This window comes from Plodia interpunctella, chromosome 1 (assembly GCF_027563975.2).
Source record: "Plodia interpunctella isolate USDA-ARS_2022_Savannah chromosome 1, ilPloInte3.2, whole genome shotgun sequence".
NCBI lineage: Eukaryota > Metazoa > Arthropoda > Insecta > Lepidoptera > Pyralidae > Plodia > Plodia interpunctella.
In genome coordinates this window covers 12,145,001-12,167,927 of record NC_071294.1, presented here as the reverse complement: position 1 = coordinate 12,167,927, position 22,927 = coordinate 12,145,001, and the positions used below count along the sequence as shown (strand labels likewise).

At 35.1% G+C, this 22,927-nt stretch overlaps 1 protein-coding gene across 1 annotated transcript in view; it reads right to left on the bottom strand.

Moving 5' to 3' along the window:
* side-II (sidestep II) overlaps positions 1-22,927 on the bottom strand; it is a 458,967-nt gene that overhangs the window by 362,916 nt on the left and 73,124 nt on the right. The window contains exon 2 of the mRNA XM_053747702.1: positions 13,682-13,887. The gene's annotated coding sequence lies outside the window, so the exon portion shown is untranslated. The remainder of the gene's footprint in view (positions 1-13,681; positions 13,888-22,927) is intronic.

Sequence of the window (22,927 nt, the reverse complement as noted above, 5' to 3'; positions counted from 1 at the left end):
TGCTTCCGACGGGATGAGTTGGATAGATTTTGTTTGGTTAGTCACACAATTTGGGTGTGAATAAGGATTCACACCCAAATTTTTGAAATAATAATATTAGTAACTTAAGATAAGAATGAAAATATTTCCATTAGTTAGTCTATACAGTTAGCAATCAGTGCTTCATCGCTTTCGATAATGTTCGCTGATTTCTTTCAATTCTTTTTAATATTGCACTATCGATGCTTTATCCTATTTTTATGAGTTGTTTGCAGTTTTCTTTGTATTTAATATAAACTTCGCTCAGGTAAATACATAATGAATAATACACTTTGGCCTTCCTCAGGAATCTTTAGTAATCGTAATTTTTGAGTTTCATCAGGAACAGTTAGACGCGGCAGAAGACTTGGTTGTTATTAATACAATATAGCATCACTTCTTTATCGCATACGGGATAAACAGAGGCCCACGCTTAATTATATAGCGTATAGATAAAACATCCTTGGGAGTACGCTACTCTAGAGAAGGTACATTAAGTCTGAAGAAAGTTAAGTTAATCACACGCCAAACTCCTCTATCATCTGAGCGATTCCCTGTTCCTTCCTCATCAATTGAGCGTCATAGCCTAGAGTCCGCTTTCCTACTTCAAACCTGTCCACCTATGAGCGAGCATATTTCATCTTCAATTTAAGCCCCCAACAAAAAAATCCTATAAATATTCCACATCGAACAATTCTTCGAAACGAATTTAATAAACCCAACCTGTGCCTAAACAATTAAAGGGACATTTATTGCTTAAATAAAACACTACGGGGGCAGAATGGCCATTAGGGGTAACAAGTGGAGTGGTGTCGGTCCGTTTGTCATTATTTATCAATCGCAGGGCTCAATTAGGGCCCGTATTGGATTCCCGAAGATCGGAACCGTCATTTGTTTGTTTCAATGCTGGGAAGGTAACGGATGACGAGATGTGAGCGGGATAGCGATATTGAGCGTTTTACGAAGACCTATTTAAGAAGGTAAAATCCACACTGGTATATTATAAATGTGAGTGTGTTTGTCTATCCATCTTTCACGTCAAAACGGAAAAACGGATTCAAGTGGTCTTTGGTGTGGAGATAGTTGGATAGCTGGAGTGTTATAGGCTTTTTGCCGCGGGCGGAGCCGCGGGCAACAGATAGTAATTTATGAAATGAATTAAACAGAGTTAATAACTAAACGAATAAAAATAAATTATAACTAACTAAAACTATTAAGTTTAAAGGAATTGGCTGGTCAATACTACATCCCACACTGTATGAACAATGAGAAATCTTACTTCTACTTAAATATAAATATTATAGATATGTATATTATGAGGACAAAATTAAATTCACACTCATGGAGAATATGGATAGATGAGTGTGAATTTAAGTTCGTCCTTGTATCAAATTTACTTTTAATTTTTAATATTTCCAAATTAAATGAGTTCACGCAGCGACTACACTACATCATCCTTAACAATTTTCAGTAATATAATAATACAAACTACTCATACCACAAACTACTAGCATTTGGAACAACCACATCTGGTGACGCGGACATAGCAGCGGTTTTGCAATGTGTTTGTTTGAGTTTATATGTTGTTGACTGTACACCCTTATCTGATTAGTCTTTACCATTCATTGCTAGGGTTGTAATCAATTAGCCCCAATTTACCTTGCCGAGCACCTCCAAAGTTCCGATTGTACATTTCAATCAATGAAATCCAATTATTTCTTGCGAATTGTAGCTCGGTTTCTGCGGCCAGATAGCATGAATCTTATTTTGATTTGAATAAAATAAAATTAAACATTTAAGAAACTCCAGACTCCGGAGTTGCTGGCATCCTCTCACCCGCTAGAAAAGAGCTGACAGTTTCAAAACGGCTGAACACACATTTTTCAAACACAGCATAAAACACACTCGGCTAAATTCTCTTTTAAATGTTATAAAAACTAAATCAAATTATTAATTAATACACAAACATGATAAACTTTGTAAATTTAACGTGTATGTGCGACTCACCCTTAGAGATTGTAACACGAGAAATTACTACAGAATAAGTAAAACATTTATCAAATTCAATCGCTAGATATAAAAAAACCCTCACTAACCTTCGAAAATAATTCTATAAATATCAATAGTCATGCAAGAAGCACTTTATTTCAATTTCTGTTTTCTTAAAAACCTGAACAGTTCTCAGCTCGATGTGACGAAAAAAAAAGGAAAAAAAATCCAATCAATGAATTCAAATTCCACGATCGCGTCAAAACCTTATCTCGCCATTAGAGGGCGCTGAAAAAATTCCATTATCGAGGAAATCGGTTCGTGGCGGCGGAAACCGGTTCAGCCCGGTTATCGTTAAAAAGTTGATAATAAAAATGCGGAATGATGAATTGTTAAAATTCAAGGCGATTCCTTAAGTCAATTTGCCGATGGCTACCTTGGGAAATTATTGGACTTCCAACGAGGCTGGCAGATCTAGTATTTATGGTCTGTCTTGGCGAGTCTTAGGACTGATTTTTCATTTCACAGATACCTCAAAGCCTCAATTTCATTACGACACTAGTGTGAAAATAGTTTCGTGATGTTAAATTTTTATTAAAATATAAAATGTTGATGCCTATGTTGCGTGTTACAATGCTGTATTTACTTTACGACGAATCTTGGTGACATGTGATATTGATAACGAATCTAAAGAAGAGATAAGAGAAGATTAAGATGAAGAAAGTGGACTTTTGGACCTTGGATAATAGAAAAAGGTAAGGCAGATGATAATGATGATTTCATAAAACGTGCATTTGAGCCAAAACTCTCTAATAATTTGATTCCTTTGGTTCATTAATTATGGAAAAACAATACATCAATTAGTTTGTTTATTTCAGTCAATAGCAACGGTTTACAATAAATTCATATAACGTTTCAAAATATAATATCTGCTGCTTACTTTAAATATAATACGTATATAGTTTTCATCAATCAAGAAAAAATTCTGAAAATTTAACTTCTAAACATATATATTTTTCTCGTGGCTTTAATCTTCAGTAGAATTAGATTTAGTAGAAAATAAATAACGTTATAAAAATCGTAATGTTTAAAACTTCCATTCATTGCGTTGTCAAGATACGTGGAAAATACATTAATACGAGTTTAACATCTGTTCCACACGTCCCGACATGACAGCTCGAAGACAGCATTCAATCTGACGGAAACTTTTTTAATTTCGCACAAAAAACTGCTCATCCCTCCCCGAGCTCGTTAAAATTAACAATGAAATATTGGCCCTGACGAATGGACACTTTCTAAGCTGAATTTTAAGCAAACTCCGTGAGAATTCCAACCAGAATTCAGTTGTAATAAAAGGAAACGTATATTTTTAGGCTAGCACCTGAGTTATGTCGAGAAGCTATGATGTATGATGTATGATACATATTTATAACATATTTGTACCTATTTCATAGAGCAATATTCATAGCATTTTAAATTCGTTAAATTAATAACTTACTATGTAACATTAATCTTTCCTTATTCTTAACGCGTCGACTAAATAAACATTTAAAGATAAATTTGTGAAGGTTTTTGTAAAGTGCAGTACAACGCTACTGATACGGCATTATTTGTGGCGTCACACAGTGTGCATTAACATTAATAAATTTATGTTTACCATCGCTGCCGAATGTGGAGGTTCAAATAACTTAGAGGTTTCTTTTATAACGAACCGGCAGTGGAACTGTCACAGCCGATAATGCCACCTGGAGTCTGCTCAGATAGGAGAACATGAGAATATGATATGATTAAGAGTAAAATCAATTCGAGTGACTAAAAAATACCCCGGACGTTTTTATTCCTTCTCAGAGATAATTCTAGTAAGCTCTTTTTTGTCGAGCCAAAAGGTTGGTGCAAAAATAATGGAGTGGAAACGAAGATGAACCCGTGGTTTATCGGCTCACTTGGTCATTAAGGCCCAATTTTGGACCCTGGCATGTGTTATTGTTTTGTTTTACTTCTTAAAAGTCAGGTGCTATGTGAAGATTTTCAATACAATCATCCATATCATCAAAATATTTTGAAATTTACTACTTTTACTTTACTTATTGATGTATAAGTATGATCCTTTAATTTCGATCTTGTGTCGCTCGGTACATATTTTCATTCTCGCTTCCCCGTTTTCAACTAGAACACTTAAATCCAGAACATAAAATAATTCTAGCACAAAATTTAATCTTTGCTTTACAAATTTTAAGGCTCAAAAAGAGAAAGTCGTCGACATAAATATTCAATTACGATCATTTTAATTATCTCTACGAAAAAAAAAATATTTTGTTCATTCTTCATTGTCAAGCGGCGTTAGTTAAAACTTCGCAGTTTTTCAATCTGACACCGAGATTCAATTAAGTAAATATAAAATTTAAAATGCAAAATGAGGCGAAAGAATCTCAGTGCAAATGAAATACTGGCCAGAAAGAATGTCTGAAGGGATTTTTTTTTAATATTAATACAGATTCAATTAAAAAGTTAACATTCTGTAGAATGATTTGGCGGGAAAATTGTGATTTGTTGGAGAAATTTCTAGTAAATTCGATTAGTTGGAATGCAGGAGAAGGTATTCCAATCGGACACGGTTTTGGGACAAAAATGTCCGAATTAATTTTGCAATTTATCAAAGTGAAATTTTAATGAAAGGATCAAAGGCGACAAATTTTGTGAGCATTCCGGACTAATATTAATCTCACGTGCGGTTATATCCTGTTATCTCTTACTATAATAAACTGTCTTCAAGGATGATATGGGTGCCAATGATGTGAATACTTAACCTATTTTTTTATGTAAAAAAATACTGCGTGGAATATGATGCGGTCATAGTTGAATAGCGAATGGTCTAACTTAAAATCTGGTAAATGTTACTTAGAATCATAGATTGCGGGCGAGGCGGCGGTCACAATCCAGTATACTATTGTAATAATTATAATTTATGAAAAAAGTTTATGATGATTGAATATTTCTTTATAAGTACCTCACAACAATGACCTAATAAAGTGTGTCTAATAAAATAATAGTAGATAGATACGAGTAGTTCGAAATACAAATAATGCAATGTTAGATTTTGAAAAGAACACTTTAGTCGGGTTTTTTAAGAAAAATAATCTCACACACATAGGTACTAGATTTATTTAGAAGTTGATTTAGGGCGTAAAATGAATCGAATTCAGTCACGGTAGCCGTTTCATTTCGTAAATAGAAAGAATTAACAGTCAATGCCGCGCTGTATTGTCTCTGTTTGTTTATTTTTATAGTTCCAAGTTTCGACGGTTCTCCGTTCGATTCGTTACTCGGACAGACTGCTTCAATTTAATTATTTCCAAAAATAGTTTCTTTAATGAATGTTGCGTTATATTACTTTTTAATTCACCAAGCAGACAAATAGGAATACGGCCTACATTTAGCTGATGGATTACAATATCAGGAGCGCGCTGCTATCTTTGTGATCTATTATCTTTTATCACATTACCCTGCAATTAATCTGTGTGTGGTTAAAGCATTGTGTGCTCTGAGGGTCTATAAAAATATGCTTGGAAATTAATGAACCCCTAAAAGAATTGTGTAAGTTGGAATTAGATTTTGTGAATGCCAAATGAGCGACTTACGATGCCAAATGAGTCCTTATAGTGTGATCTAATACACTGTCTCAAACAAAATAAGATCTCTCTCCAGCTCCTCATGCAAACAATCTTCGTTTCTAGTGTCTTCAGATAGGACATAATATGGGATAAAAATAAATAATAGATACCAATATGCAGAATTTGACGGTGACATACGAACTGGTAGGAAAAGTGTCCTTTCTAATATTATAAATGCGAAAGTAGGTTTGTTTGCCTCTTAACGCTTTATCTGCTTAACTAATCTCCTTCTAATTTAGTATAAATGTAGTTTGATGTATGGAGATGAACATAGGGTATCTTTTATCTCGAAAAAATATGATGTTTTTATGTTCCCGTGGGAAATTCAGCCGGGTGGAGCGAGCAAAAGCTATTTTAAGATTACTTTCCTAAAAAAGTTAATTCGCACCCAACAGAAGCACAAATGTTTCAATACACATAAATTCCTTCAATACGTATAAATCGTAGCGTGCCCGGCGAGCTCACAACTCACCGACCGCCGGAGGTATTAATTGCAGGTTTAAACTAAACAAAGTGCACTACAGCTGTCCCGGTGCAAATAAAATCTTCAGTACTGGTCGTGTCAAGTCATGAGCGACTGCAACAGTAAGTTGTTGATACAACTTCTGTCATACTATTGAAATTCTTTAAAAGATTTTTGAAAAACCAAAGTGTATCAGATGCAGTAGAATGTAATTTTCTGCAATATCATTGAATTTGAATAAGAAATTACGTATTTGTTTTATTTTAAAAAGTCGATAATGACGTGAGCAAAGGTCTCATTTCTGAATAAATCTTTTGACTGTAGACTACAACACCAACTGTTTCATCAAACAGCCTATACCGCCAAATCTTCTGACCTGTGTCCTCGCTACAACGCTCGTTGCATATAAAAAAATGAACAACCTCTAGCTCTAGAACACGTTGCTCTGCACATGCAGTATTCAGCTTGTTACAAACTTAATAAGGGATTAATTAGTGTATTAATGCTTTGAAACTCCAAGTTTTGATATAAGCAGCGCCTGTTGTTATACTTTCAGCTGCTACATGGCGCTCAATTAAAACTGCATGAGATTGTTTGCTTATTCGAGTGGGTGCTGTTGGTAGTCTTTTGAAACAGGATTAAAATCTTATGTGTTTTCGCAGACATCATCAGCCATTTTTAATGTTACCATTGCGGCTCATTCCAGTAATTTTGATATTTTATTTTTCTTCTTATAGTCTCAACGCGGCTAGCCTCAATCCATGCAAGGAATTAGTATTAAATCCATGCATACTAGTCTTTTAGCGGGTAAACAATAGGTATAAGGCAGTGTCTGACGACAGAGCTGTCAGTGTCAATGTCAACAAAATGCCGCCTTTTTAATTGTCAAAGTGATAAAATTAATAGTTGAAATGGTCATTACACGGAGACGACGAAACCAAGATCCTTTTCGTTAAATCTTTAGAAATTCCCTCAAGATCCTCAAGATCACACATATTTTCAGTCAGGTCGCAGGTATACCATGGTTTAGCGAAGGCATTAGATTGGCAGGCAGTGTCAAGCAGACGTAGCCCCACTTTAACATAATTTCTTCGCTCCGTTTTCTGTAGCGCGTATTTTTTCACGACATTTGTCCTGTCTGCTTGCCAGTCAGGGTTTCAGAGTCTATTTTCCCCATTATTAATATTTACAAGTAGTGAAGTTGAAGTGAAAATATTTTGAAATTCAAATAGAATAGGGATGCACGTCGCAGCTCAAACTTGCGGCTGTTGTTATATCGAGAACTTTTCAATTCACTGTCCCACTATACTGACCTGGTTTTTTTTTAAACCTATATCGCAGAGTTATTATTTGCGAATTAATAGTACAATAATATTTATATATGTTTAAAATAAACGAGTCTTTGTGTCCGTTGCCGTGGAAATTTCTCGAAATCCTGTCTTAGTTCGTTATATATCAGTCGACTGCGGAAGTTTTATTTGTATGAATTAATTGAAAAGATAGGCAATTATTTTATTAGTCTGTAGTATCCTCCTATTATTCTTTTTAGTCTGTGTACGACCCTGAGAAATATATAGCCTTTTATGTGGGACAAGAATTAGGTGAAACTGAACACTTTCAAAACTTTGTAAACAGGCAATAATCTGGACCGGTAATGGCTTGTAATAAGGATATTTAAGAAGTTTACTTTCGATATTTAATACATTGCATAAAAATCTTCAGTTTGATGAAAAATAAAAATAAAACTGAATATTAGCCTGTTTATTTCGTCTACATATATGAAGTCACAGATTCAGTGTCCCATTTTTCTGATGATGACGATTCAACGTGGACGATAGTTGAATCCTGTCCTGATACGTGTAAGAATATTCACGCTGCAGTAACAAGTAGTAACTGCAAGTTTTTAATGCACTACATTAGCATGCTCGCCGCGACCAACTTCATCTTCCCTGTTTTTATGTTTGCTAAGTAAAAACTTAGCGCCAAGGTCCGATTTATGCGAAGCTGCGAGGAAAGCAAAAATCTGTGTAGTTGAGATAGTGCCACGCTACTACCTCATGTCAGAGCTTCAAACCATCTCCGGCATGGCTTTTGTCATTTAGTATCATAAGTATCGATCAGTATCAGTGACGATATAACTCATACAATTTAAAATATCTGGAATCATTGTTAATGCAAGCTGTATCTTATATGTCAGAAGTACCATTTATCAGTATCTTTGATGGTAATTATATCAGAGACAGTCTCATAATGCTCCACACTGTCGCCGATACCGGACACATGCCGACGCGAATGCGTGAATAATTAGTATGAGTGCTTTTATTTACCGCAATGAAAAACCAGCAACGTATACCGAATCCGGCAAAGTTTGGCGAACTGTACGACGACAATGTCGAGCTGGCAAAAGATCTGCACACAATTAGTAGTCAAATTAAGAAGATCTTTATCCCTCGATAAAGATCAATTCACCTTGTAAAACTAGTTGGCTCGAGCGGTACATATTGCGGTCTTGTTAATTATTATGACTGAAATAAAATGGCTCCCATATTCGCACATTATAAACATCCAAATTCGCCTTGGACATGGATTTTTCTCTTCACTGGTGCCATCAATACGGTTGGTGCCCTAAGAATTCAATCGCGTTAACTCACACGTCAATAATTTTTGGTCTTATGTTGACTCGTCGGATTACTTCGCGCTAATTCTAATGTATGCGAAGGTGCGAATAAAAAGCAATAAAGAAATGATTTATTAAGTGCCACCTTACAACCTGATGTTAGAATACAAAACTCTAGTATAATTTTTATAATAAGATTACAAGCAACATCGTAAGATCAGCATACGCCAGCCGAAATACGAAGAGAGCTAACGAACGCAATCAAGTCACCTTGTAACCCCACACCACTTAGGAGTTGGGGTAAATCCCATCAAATTGTATCTATTGACCGGCTGCTGGGCAATTAAAGTTTCGAGGGACACAGTCAACAGAAGTGCCCCGGGGATGTACACACTATGGATGAGTTTCCTAATATAAACTCATCACACAAAAAGGTGCAGGTACAATTAATAAAAACGTGGCAAAGTGCGAGTTAGATTCCGTAGTAATAAATATAAATAAATATAAATATATTATTATTATATATTAGGACAAATCACACAGATTGAGCTGGGATACTAACTCAAGGATATATATATATATATATATATATATATATATATATATATATATATATATATATATATATATATATATATATATATATATATATATATATATATATATATATATATATAAACATCCGAGACCCGGGCCAATCAGAACAAGATCATTTTCCTTCATGACTCGACCAGGGATCGAACCCAGGACCTCTCGGTTCAGAGGCAAGCACTTTACCACTTCGCCACCAAGGTCGTCCAAGGTCGTCAAACAAGCATAGATTAAAAATAACTGAAAATCTTTTTTCACTTACAAATATTTTGCTTTTTCATAATATCTGTCTAATAATCTGTATAATGTCACTAATGTCACAATTTGGAATAGTTATAATGACCCGAGATCAAACATAGCTGCATGCAGCATGCTAAAAGCATTAAGTTCGCATTTTCTTCGAACAATGAAATTTAATAAATATAAAAACTAAAACTACTATCAGTGAAGTTGGTGACAACATCTAGTGTAATGATGACAATTATATTTAAAATATATACAACGTTGTCCCACCTTCCTTAAGTTCGTTCGTCATCACGTCGATACATCCAGACAACATTATTCCGTGTTGAAAGCTAACTTTGCTGGACTTGGTTGAGTTTAGGCAAGTTGGGCTTAAAGGCGGACAAACTCCGATCGACTCTCCAAAGCCTTTCAGTAATTTGTTAACAAAAGTCGGACGATCGGGGCTTGTCTTGCGGAAATTTAATGTGGATTAGGATTTTTTATTGATACCACCATTTCGCAGCAGTAGGTTTATATTAAGACCAAGTTATAGCAACTGTTTTAGATAAAACAGAGAAACGGAAATTTAATGTGGCACGGTGTTTGTTTGTTTGTTTGTTTGTTTGTTTGTTTGTTTGTTTGTTTGTTTGTTTGTTTGTTTGTTGGTGGTTGAATTATTTAGTTTGTCCCATTTTCTTTGTTCACCAGTTTTAAGTTGTAAAATTAAATTTTTGTATGTAAACATAAATTAATGCACGATAAAGGATTTTGTATTGTCTTGTGAATACTCTCGGTGCAACAATTTTTATCTGTTTCATTTTTACAAAAACAACTATGGTACCTTCTTTGAGAGTTCTATTCTATAGTTTTTCTTATAAATTTTGAAAATAATATCATAACATTACCTTTCCAGGAAAGGCGGAAATAAAATTGTATTTCCACGGCGACATCGCAAAGTGAAAGTCCTCCTTAATAAAGGGTTAAACTGATGACAGATTGTAAATTAGTGAGCGGAGTTTTAATATTCCCAAGTATTAATTATGTCTGAGTAAATATTTTAGGCCTTGGAACGTTTTTAACCCCCGACAAAGAAGATGCGTGTAAGATTTCTAATATCAGAGACTTTGGCGAAGATCCTTTTTGAATCTATATATTTTTTTAAAGTTACACGTTAAAAAGTACGAAGCGTAGTTTGTATGCAACCATTTGTACCATAATGTATGCGAATAAACGAAGAATCGTTTATTAACTTCAATTTTACTTCTTTTAACTTTTAACTTTAATTTTAATTTTATTAACTTCACATAGAAATGAGAGCTTTTTGTTACCGCGAGAAAAAACCAACAATGTAGTTGAATTCGCTGAAAAATGTTCGGCGAAGTTTTAGCTGATAGTGCCGCTTTGTACGACAGGTCCTATTTGAGGTTCCGGGAACCTTGTCCCCTCAAAGAAACTAATTGTATTAAATGCGTTTGTATAATTCGGGAAAAAATCCATTACGAAATTTTTGAATCCTAACAATATATATGCGAAAGTAAGTTTATCTGTTTGTTACCTCTTCAAGCTCCATCTATACAAGCAATCTTCTTGAAATTTTGCATACATGAAGTTATGAAGTATGGAGAAGGACATAGAGTATATTTCATCCCGGAAAAACAACTCGTTCCCGTGGGAAACTTATACGGGCGAAGCTGCGGCTAGCTTAAAGCTAGTAAGCTCATATTATGAAGTCAACACCTCAGTCGCACTTGGCAGTTTTCTTTAAATATAATTAATTTCACACAAGTAACACCTTCCATTCATTTTATGAGCACTTAAAACTCTGTGCAGTTACAGTTCTTAGCTACACATTTTTTGCTATTATTCCGCTTCCATTCTTCCACCTTCGAATTAGGCTCTCACGTACTTTTTAAATGATGATGATGATGAAGTCCGAAAGATTTCGACAACTTTAACGATTTTGAACTCGCTGGCGCACTCGCGTGTGGTGTGTTCAATCTTTATTTGTGAACATTCATTCATGCATTGCGGGCGTGTGAACATACCATTATATTGTGTATAGATAATATAATTCTTTATTTGCATTAAATAGGGTACAATATGGTGTTAGTAATACAATTTGGAGATCTTTAATTTATTTAGCCGTAAATAAATAAATATATTAGGACAAATCACACAGATTGAGCTAGCCCCAAAGTAAGTTCGAGACTTGTGTTATGGGATACTAACTCAACAATACTATATTTTATAACAAATACATATATAGATAAAGATCTAAGACCCAGGCCAACCAGAAAAAGATCATTTTCCATCATGACCCGACCGGGGATCGAACCCGGGACCTCTCAGTTCAGAATAAATAGTCAAAACAAAATAATAAAACAATAGTGAACATATTATTGAAGGATCTATGATTAATCTATAGTCCTTTACCGTATTGTCCAACAATGCAAATGACTTCCTAAAGTCTTTTTAATTTATATTGCTATAAGATGTTGTTATATAAAAATTGTTTACCTAAAAAGACGTGTAAGAAAAAAACTGAGTTTATATGTATTTTGTTAGTCTTCATTGTAACTTGTTTTCTTGTCAGACCAGTTGCTCATCATGCTTGTAAAGGCCATAAAGCACGTAGTTTTATACTTTAATAATGTTTAACATGTAAACTGTTATGTTCACCACTAAATAAAATAAAAATCTGGGATCTGAAACTCAATTTTTTTTACAGTTATCCAAGCGCTGGGAGTCCTGGAATACTATATCACACTACACTATTCGCTTGTTAAAAAGTGCACCTTCGGAATCCCTTTAAATGTACAATTCAAATGATAAGCATTTAAATAATTAAAACGGACGGAAAGCCAGTACAATATTATATTATCATATTACAGTCAGCTGATTAATAAATACCAGGGCACAGAAATTGAAATAAAATAAAACCGACACAACTTCTGTATTTTATATGGGAATGAGCATAGGACTGAAGCTCAGTTAAAAGAATAATATATTTCTCATTCTTATTAATAAAAAAAAATAATATAATGTTCGTGCGAAAATAAAAACAGGTGCCACAGGCAATAATATAGCACGATAATAGAGATAATATAGCACGTATACTTTTAAATTAGATTGTATTCGCTTGAGTCACAGAAATAATATGTCACTAGAAATACAGTCAAGTACAGCTAAGTAGGAGCTAGATTATTTTTGAGTATATCCCTTCCACGCGTTAAAAATTTGTCTACGCCACTTCTATAGTCTATTATATTATTCCAAATTCTGTGTAGCAGAGTCTCTTAAGAAGATTATTAAAACGGGTATCTGCCTGCTAAAGATTATAAAAGATCTTTGTACCGTAATTTGTTTTTGTCATTTTGTCAAATTGAACATCAGCTGAAGTTACTTACTTTTTATTATAATTTAACGTCGAAATCATGATCTCCATCTCATTAAGTACTATTTTAGTTAGACTAAATATTTGATCTTGCCTGAGCAATTATTTTTTTCAAAATTAAGTATGGAAAAGGACATATATTTTATCCGGGAAAATGGTACCTATCCCATGGGAAATTCACTTGGGCGGCAAATCTGCGGGAACAGACGGTCATTACGTTTCAATGTTGTCTTATTTGATATTTAAAAATAATAGCGCAAATTAAAATTAATACAGATATCTTAGAGAAAGTAATAATATTTTAAATGTCGGGCCCTAAAACCTGAAATGTGAGCTCTAAGGGGTGATTCCGGAGGGCTTTTATTGCCGTCTGGAGGGGTTAACCGTGATGGGGCTACCTTAACACTAACGTATAACTTGACTTAAAGTTACTGCACACTTTATGGTTTCATTTAATAAAACTTGCTTGACACTGCCAAGCTTATCAGTGGTTTAGAGCAAATGAGTTGTCTAAAATAATTGTGTTAAGTATAAAATTTACATTTTATAAATTACTAGCTGCCTGCTGCGGCTTCGCTCGCGTAAAATCAGAACAAAAAGTAGCCTATATCACTCCTGAAGGTTTCGACAATCGCTGTGCCAAATTTCAATAAAATCAGTTCAGTAGTTTTTGAGTTTATTCATTACAAACAACAAAAACATACAAATCTTACCTCTTTATAATATAAGTAGAGACTAGCAGTCTGTCCTGGTTCCGTTCGGGTGAATACATTATAAATTATATCACTCCGAATCCTCTCATGAACATCACACGATGCGACTAAGAAACAAAACGGTCTTGATAGCCGAACAGCATTCCCAAAGAGAGTCGACGTCAAGCAGGTCCCAAGGCTTCGGCCCATACAGTCACAGTCAAGAACTGAAAAAGAAAAGAGAGAGATTTAAAAACTTAACCATAACCCTTTAAAACTGAATTCCCCGAACACAAACCCTAAAGGTAAGCCCACTGAAGACACAAAAGGGGTGCTAACGTAAAAAGGCCGCTTGATTTCAACTTGATAACAAAAGGCGGGGCTCGAGCCTCTAGTCCTGTATCCAGAACTCTAAAACTACACGGCCGCACCGCTTTACACCACATCCAATGCGCGGTTTGTTCGATTTTAGAAACTGATTTTGTTGAGCTACAAGAAATGTATCTAGTTGGAGGAATTACAGGCAATTGTGGTGTTCGGAGGTGAAAGTTGAAGCGGAAAGCAAAAGGTAAACATCGTGTTGATTAATCATTGTGAAATAGTATCGCAGAGATAACGGTGCGGTTCAAGATTTTTTATGTTAAAACATTTGTTTGTGAGGAGTAAAATGTAACACAGCCAGGAGGCTATGTTACCTTTTAATTAGCCGACGGCTATGTTCTTTTATACACGCAAAGGATTGCTTTATATTCAAAATGTTCTCCAGGTATTTTTTTTTTGCTAATTGACTTTTACAATTTGTTTGTTTCTATTGTGATAAAAATAACGAGGTAATTTTATTTTTCACTTCTAATGCTCGTAAAATTTCATTCAAAATCAAAATCAAATCATTTATTTAGAAATTAGGCCTTCACAGGCACTTTTTCACGTCATATTCTAAATTAAATGATGTTTGCCAAAGCTACAAACTACTGACTACTGAGAAGAAATGCCGAAAGAAACTCATTCAAACAGTGTTGGTCCCTATTATGCCACAAGGGCTTACCATTTTTTAAATATAAATTTATGTATATTTTTTTATGATTTGATTTTATGACTGGATGTAAACCGCTTAAGTAAGATAAAATGTAATCAACGTCTTTAAAATCCTTGTTTACTCAAACGATTCCTTATTTTACCAGTAAGAAGCTACATAATTCCTGAGTCTTCTTCATAGTCGTTTCCTCATGGCTGAGGGTCGTGGTTATTACGTGGAATGAAACACACACAACAACTTGGTTTGCCATTGCCTTCTCTATTTCACACACAAATTAATAAGTATCAACCAGTGTGCAGATTTGCTCACGATGTTTTCCTTCATCGGAAGCAAGTGGTTGTCGATGAAAACTACTACACATGAGGCAGATTGGTATACAAACTCATGTGGCACGAGTAGGATTCGAACCTGGAACCTTTCGATCCACAGGCGAGCGTCTTAACCATTACACCACCACCGCTTCCTGAGTAATTTAGGCTATTTTTATTCCGATATTCCCAAGAAAACGAAGCCCCTAAGATGCAATCACTATAATATACATATGTATATTAAAAGCTTTTTTTGTGTTAGTGAATATATGTATGTAATAAAGCTTATTCTGTTCTCTCAAAATATAAAATCCTAATAGTTTCGACATTGGCGCTTTCAAGAAAAGTGTCTAACGCTTTCCACTGGTTAACAGTGGGTATCGGGTTGCCGGTGTCCATGAGCTGTGGTGTTTGCTTACCATCAGGCAACCTACATGCTCGTTTGCCTACTATACTATAAAAATAATAATAAGATAACAAATTACAAAAAAATCTTTATTTTTACTAAACAAATAGGAACAGTTGATAGAACACCAGCTTTAGCATCCCGTGACAGTAAAGGCACTAAAAAGTTTATAGGAAGCGTATTGGGAAATGATTGCTCTCAAAAATATTGAGTTCGTGAGAAATGGCCGCCGTACAGTAAACGGCGACAGTTGACGGAACACCGCTATTTGTAGGCGGACGTGACAAGAATACCTAATGATTTTTAACTTCGAAAAAGAAAATTTTGCTTTTTTCACTTGCAAATAGTTCCCTCCGTGGGATAAGTCCGCCGTTGCTAGTGCTTTTTTCGTGTCTTTGTGTTTTCTTATGCAATAAAATTATATCATACAAACAAATAAATCTAAAAATCAATCAGGTACCTAATATTTCATATTATATAATATAATTTCTCAAAAACCTACAAACTATTAGCATTTTATTAAATGTCATAATTCATTAAATCATTAAACAAATTAAACAACAAGTACGGATTTTAGTGAGTCGGTGATTTCATTCATTATAATATTTCAGCACTATCTTGCACAAGAAAAGTAAACACATGTATCATCTGCACAACAAATATTTCTTTTAAAGCCCTTATTTCCAAGGTATTAGAGTTTCAAATAGATACTACTTTAAAATTCCGAGTGCTCAATTTCGCAAGCAGTAGCCAGCTGCGTTTTGTATGGTAATGGCGCTTGTCTCTCATACATACAAACATGGCAGCAACCAGTGGTATTCATGGATGGAGACTGCGTAATGGCTTCTAGGTATTCCGAGGTGTGGATGTGCAAATTCGGCTGGCTTTTAGTCACATGTTACCGCATAATGTTGGCATTTTATACTATAGAATTTAGGAAAAATAATATTTCGTACACTTATGGAGTAAGTGTGAAAAATTAGAATTATAATATTAAATTAGAAAGGCATTTGATACTGTTTGAGTTTAAAATAACTTTCTGGTAACTATTACTTGAAATATTTACTAGTCCATTAACTACTTGTCGACTATACCCGTACCTAATCTGTGAAAGTTGTGCTATAAATATATTAATTGAATCCATATTTGTCAATTGACGTCATTGGAGAAAAGGCCGCGAATTTTGTTGCGCCGCTTCTTCTTCACCTGCGCTTTGAAAGTCGGCGGTTGACTCACTTTTGGTATTATCCTAACTTGAATAAAGAATTTGAAATTTAAATTAGAAATTTCAGAAACAAAACGTTTTACTTGGTTCTGGCAAAAGTGAAAATCAGCAAGTGCAGCTTGATATGATCAAGGATGACGTGGAGTGGATAAGAAAAAACAGGCAAAAGGGGACTCTTGGCTCCAACGCTCTACGACTGCAAAAGAAACCTGGAAATTTCTCTATAATAGAATAAGAGACAGAGGGATTTTAAATTCCGATTATTGTTGTGATTGCTATCGATTTATATAAATATGTCACGTGCATATTTTCAATGGTAGGAATTAATTCCTGAATCTAATTTCCTCGTTCCCCTAAACTCTAAGTACGTCATAAACCCAGGTAGCTGAGCTCAGCACTTGGCACCCACAGTCTGTTTATCTTAGCAGCTTTGGCCTGTGTGTTTGGAACATAAATCCGTGTTCGGAAACCATTATCACTAAGTTTGCTATATTAATAATTATAACTATGGCATATACTTGTAGTATATTGGTTGCAGTCTTGGAATGGGTTGCAAGAGTCAACTTTGACGTTAAACTGCGAGGCAACGTGTGCGATTTAACGTCATAGTTGACTGGTGCATCTCATCCTTAACCAAGTAACGGCCGCCTGCTAAAAAGGATGAAGACTAACACTAACTGACTTTTGCGCCACACTCGATTTATTATTGGGATAATAAAACTAATTTTCACTTAAAATTGAAAACAATATAGATCTGGGATAAAGTTTGATTCACACCGTGTCAATACACAAATACAATAGATACGTCAGGTGTGAACAGTCCATTAATTTGGTCGGTGCCATCGCGTGCGCATCGCGTCCGTATCAGCTCATCTGCCCGCCAATCGGCTGTTGATTTAGAGGGTCGTTCACGGGAACTTTGTGTCTCGGTTGATTCTGATACTAGATAGGGTTAAATATCGTGTTGTGAATGTTGTAGTCATTTTTTGTATTACACTTTTGAGTTTTGAACAAAAATGAACATGATAAGACCGAAATATCACAGGAGTAGGGAATCGGAACGGAGACTAAACTATAGCTATATATTTTATACGTTTAATAAAACTATAAGTGGGCTAATATGTCTGTACATATAAGGTATTTAAAAATAATAAGTAGATATTTATGGGACTAATAGAAGCCAAAACTTTTTTATTATTTTTGTCTGTCTGTCTTTCTGTATGTTTCTTCGCGTATCACGCAAAAACTACTAAATGAAATTACTTGCGGTATTCACTTCGCGATACGTTGCTTAGAACCCGAGATTTAGAAAAAAATATTTATGAGCGGACGCATTTAATAAAAGCGGACGAACCCGCGGGCATAAGTCAGTAAAGTGTATAAAAATAGACATATCTTATTCTTTATCCTCAATTTGCGTCGGAAGTCGAGGAGTATTTCAATTTAAACACAATTTTTTTGTCCGTAATTTGCTGTCTCAAATCATAATGCCTCGGATTTGTCTCCAATTTGTAAATAGCGCCCAAAGGCATATTCACACTGATACCGTTGAACGTCTTCTTGTGCACGTGCCATTAAATATTACGATTTAGGGCCGGACTTGATAGAAGCTGTGCTGTGCTCTGCTAACTGAAGCAATTTCTAACAAACCACAAATTTTTATTTGTCAAGAATTATGAAATTCTATCGGTTTAGGTCACCCCTGCCAGGCGGGCCACAGCAATCAAATCCAATAGAATTGCATAACTTTTGACAAAAGAAATTTCATTGGTTGTTCTTAACTTCAGTTAGCAGAGCGCAGTACCTACAGCTTCTGTGGAGTCGTGCCGTGGCGTGGCGCTAAACAATTTGATAGTAGATTCGCTTCATCGAACCTATGTCTTTTGAAAATCCTCCACAATAAGTATGTAAAGATAATAATTTCTATAATAGTAATACAATTCTATAAGATTATGAACCTTTAAAATTAATTTAAATCATGACTAATACACAACTTTTAAACAAATGAGAATTTATAATAATACGTATTAACCTATGAATAAAAATAAAGCATAACATTGCATTAATTCTAAAAGATAACACTAGTACTTAGACTTGGTATAAAACCGCTTAATGAAGTATATTCGGTCGCAGTGTAGACGAGCCCAATTTAGTCTCCAAGACGAATATAATTAAAACGCGTTGCCATAGGAACCATAACGTCGGCAGGCATAAAGCTAATTAATTATTGCTGGATTTGATATAATCTTGATACAGAAGTTGTCAAGAATCTTTTGAAGTGTAGCATTCTTCAGGTAACTTCCCGACGTCTGTGTCGAAGTCATTTAAAATAAAGTATCGTCCTTGAACAGGGGTCTTTTAGTTTAATGTTGGAAGTTAATTCCATAAAATATTTTCTCTCATCTTCGCGTGTTCCCGGTTTCAATCGGGGCTGCGACGTCGCAAAGCCCTGATTCAATAAATATAACCCAACGATTTTGAGGATTCGACTGCAATTTAACAATTTTACAGGGTACCGCCTAAGGTTTACGTCTCTACGTGATGCACGGGACGCGCCTTCACTATTTCTCGAATCGCACCTTTTCACAACTAAAATGTACGCTTTGAGCATAGTTACCTATAGTTAAAGTGCGCTTCAATGGATAACAATTTCTTAAATGTTCAAACGTTGACATTAGAAATCATGTAAATTTGTGTTGACCGGCTTTCAGACACAGTTCAGGGGCTGCAAACACCGATCACAATCACAATAGCTCGTCACCGCTCTTAATGCAGCTGCAGCTTTATGCAGTGTGCACTGCGCTCGCCCAACTCGGCTGCGATATGATATATTACAATACTTAACTTCTCATCCATACATTCGGATTCAAATGTAAATACAAACTTTAATCAGGGAACATTAAAGTATTCCCAAAAAGTTTTGACGTTAAGCAGGAGGCGAGTTGCAATTCACAGTCGAATTTTAAAAAAGTCCGATTTTAGTTTTTACGCTGACACCGGGCTTCAAGGCGTGCTCGTCGGGCTTCAAGGGTTGTCGTCGCGTCACAATGGCGCACTGTGATTGGTTAGCTGCGCCTCACTGTGAAGCGACTCGGTGATGAGACGTCAATAGCAACGTCGCACTACGCACACAGTTGAAATAGAGAAATATATTAAGCATACAAAGAAAAATATACTATTAAAATATCGCCGTCATACACAAAGGCATCACAGTCCAAAGTACCTTTACATAATTCGCAAATCGCCTGGAATCCCGACAAACAGCTGGCCTTAGAATATCTAACACAGCGGGATAGGATTTCTGCCAAGGTGCACATACTTGTAGCGGATTTCTAATGTCCTCTGTTAGCGGGGGTGTACAGTAACCACGGGACAGAATTCACACTCGTCAATAATCTTCGTTATTGACTCTTGAGTCGAAGATGTTAATAAGGCAAGATTTTGAAAATGCCAACTACTTTTCGTTTCATTAATGATATAATCATATATTTTTATTTTTTATATAAAAATTAAATATAAAAACAAGTTAAATTGAAAAAAATGTTGTTCTGTAGTCCATCTCGAGCGTTGTTCTTTTTTTTGTATATAAGTTTAAAATTTCAAAAAATTAAGTGTACGAATCATGACCTTCTTTGGCGTAGGTAACTAATTTATGTAGTATATCATCATAATGATTTCTCTGCCTCTTATCCATTTTTCAAAATTTCTACGCCAAAATCAGGTAGGTATCTTTCTAAATATGTTCTTTTGTGAATAGTTTTGGAAACTTATATCCTCTCTTTATTTTATATCCTTTCCCATACAAATGCTAACCGGTTGCCGGCCGTTGGGGAGCCGGCGCAGGGCGGTTCTCCCTGGATTTTTCCGGTTACAACCGGTGTGATACAATGATCGAGATGCAAAATGTTGCTTAATGTTATGCTAATGGTTTTGACAACGATGCTTTGTTGTTTTGAGAGATAATATTCAACGGAAAATATAGTAATAAGGGGCTTATGTGTCTAAAATAAATCAAAATACGTTATCGATATCATTAGAAAAATTCACCACTTGCTTCCGGTGAAGGAAAAAACATCGTGAGGAAACCTGCACACTTGTTGATTATTAACTTGTGTATGAAATGGAGAAGGCAATGGCAAACCACTCCATTAATAATGCCAAGAAAGTTGTTACGTGTGTTTCATTCCATGTAATGCCCAGGACCCTCAGCCATGAGGAATACGACTATGAACAAGAAGAACCTCTTCAATTTCTTTGGCTTTCCAATTATCTCTGTACAGTAGTAAATTGTAAAGAGAAAGTGTTCATAAGATTGTGTGTATAACGTGTGGATAATCTTCTGAACCACTGAACTGATTCTGAACTACTGAACTGATTTACAAAGTTATTTCACTAGTAAAAAGCCACATTATTCCAATAACATTGGCGACTTTTTATATGTAACAAAGCCAGGACGCATCTTGTTTCAATTAATCCTTCCTCATCTATACAAATAGGAAATTATTTGAGATTACAAATAACCAAACATCTCACATGGAATTTAATAAAAGCAGACACTCTCCAAGAAAACAGACTTCATAAAATTTAACGCTTTTCCTTGCTCATACCTTCCACCCCATATCGGCAAACAAACGTATAAAAGTTATTATATGTAACATTTAAATAATATAATAAAGATATTCCCTGTCGCTGTATAATTTTACGACTTCGGTTGGGCAGGGCTGCCGGCGGTTTCGATATTTCCTTCCTCCTAAAATTCTTATCATCGTTACATTGATAATATTCTTCTTCTTCCTTACCTGCCTATTACTAAGGGTCGGCCCTCAATCAAAACAAAAAACAAACAGTATGGATATGAATAATGTGGTATGGATATAAAAAATGCTTATTTGTAAACCAATAAGCGAATATTGTCACGTACGATTAGTTCTCAGAAGCTCATTTTCGCATTTTACACATCCCTAATGAACTTATTTCTTGCGCCTATGACCTAACCTTTAGGCAGCCAAGTGCATTTTCAATATAACAAAATTAACCTCATTAATAACTTTATATTAATTATTTTAACCACTCATAAATATACGTAATAAATAACAATCGAAATTTATAGTGTCACTTTCATTAAAGAATTTTTTAAACTGTTTATTTAACTATATTTAAATGTACATCAGGAAATTATCAAATCTTAAGATTAAGATTCCTCATGAAATTCAAACAGTCCGACAAAAATAAATCTATTAGCTGGCAACCCTGTCCAAATGTGCGTTGCGTTGCCGCGGCATTGACTGCGAACGTTAACTGCGCGGTAACGGTTACCGAACAACCAATATCTAGACTCTTGGGTTTATTGAACTGAAAGGTCATAACCAGGAGCTGACGATGGAACCAAATTGTGGATAGTGGAACTTACTGGCCAACGGGAAAACGTGACAAACGCCAAGTCAAGGAATTGCGGCGTATACAATGATATACATGCTATTTTTTTTGCGCGAACGAAGCCGGAATGGGCAGCCAGATTATTTATAAATAATTAAAACAAATTCAACTTATTAGTTGAACAAGATCTGTTCCTACCAAATGAGATAAACCATGACACTTGTTGACATAATTAGCCACCACAACCCCCTATTTGTCTATAAACAATGTCAAAACAAACAGCTTGGCGAACGCGCAACAGACACCAAGTGCCCTTAAATCGTAAATTTCAAGTACAAACCAACAATTTCTAACTCCCTTAAGTAAATAATCATTCGCTCGTTGGACAAAATATTTTAGTTCTTGCCATAGACTTAAGACAAAAATCAACACTACCCAACACGAAGAAAAAGTTGAACTACTGAGACTCTACAGAATCTGTGCTGTGATATGCAAACTGAAGCGTTTTGTACAACTACTAAAAATTCGTTAGTCATAAATTACGACATCCTATTGTTCGTTCGAAACTTAGCCTGTTACCTGTCTCATTTATCGACAAATTGTTAAACATTTTTTGTTTACATTCAAAATGCGGGAATGTATCCTCTTTACTTTGGTGTATTCAAATTGATGGGTCATTTCTATGTTTTTCAAAAGTCTATGGTCTAAATACATTTCAATTGTGATGTAGGCATATATTTACAGAAAGTTACGAACTATCGTCAGTTTTAGGCAGAACCAGAGAAATTTGTGGCAATTTATCTAAGAGGCTTTATTTGTGAATTAAGACATGATTTGTTAGGCTATTAAGATTTAATGTGCGCTGGTTGCTCGCTTGCAGTGGCTTAACTATAGAGTGGCAACTCGACAAATTATC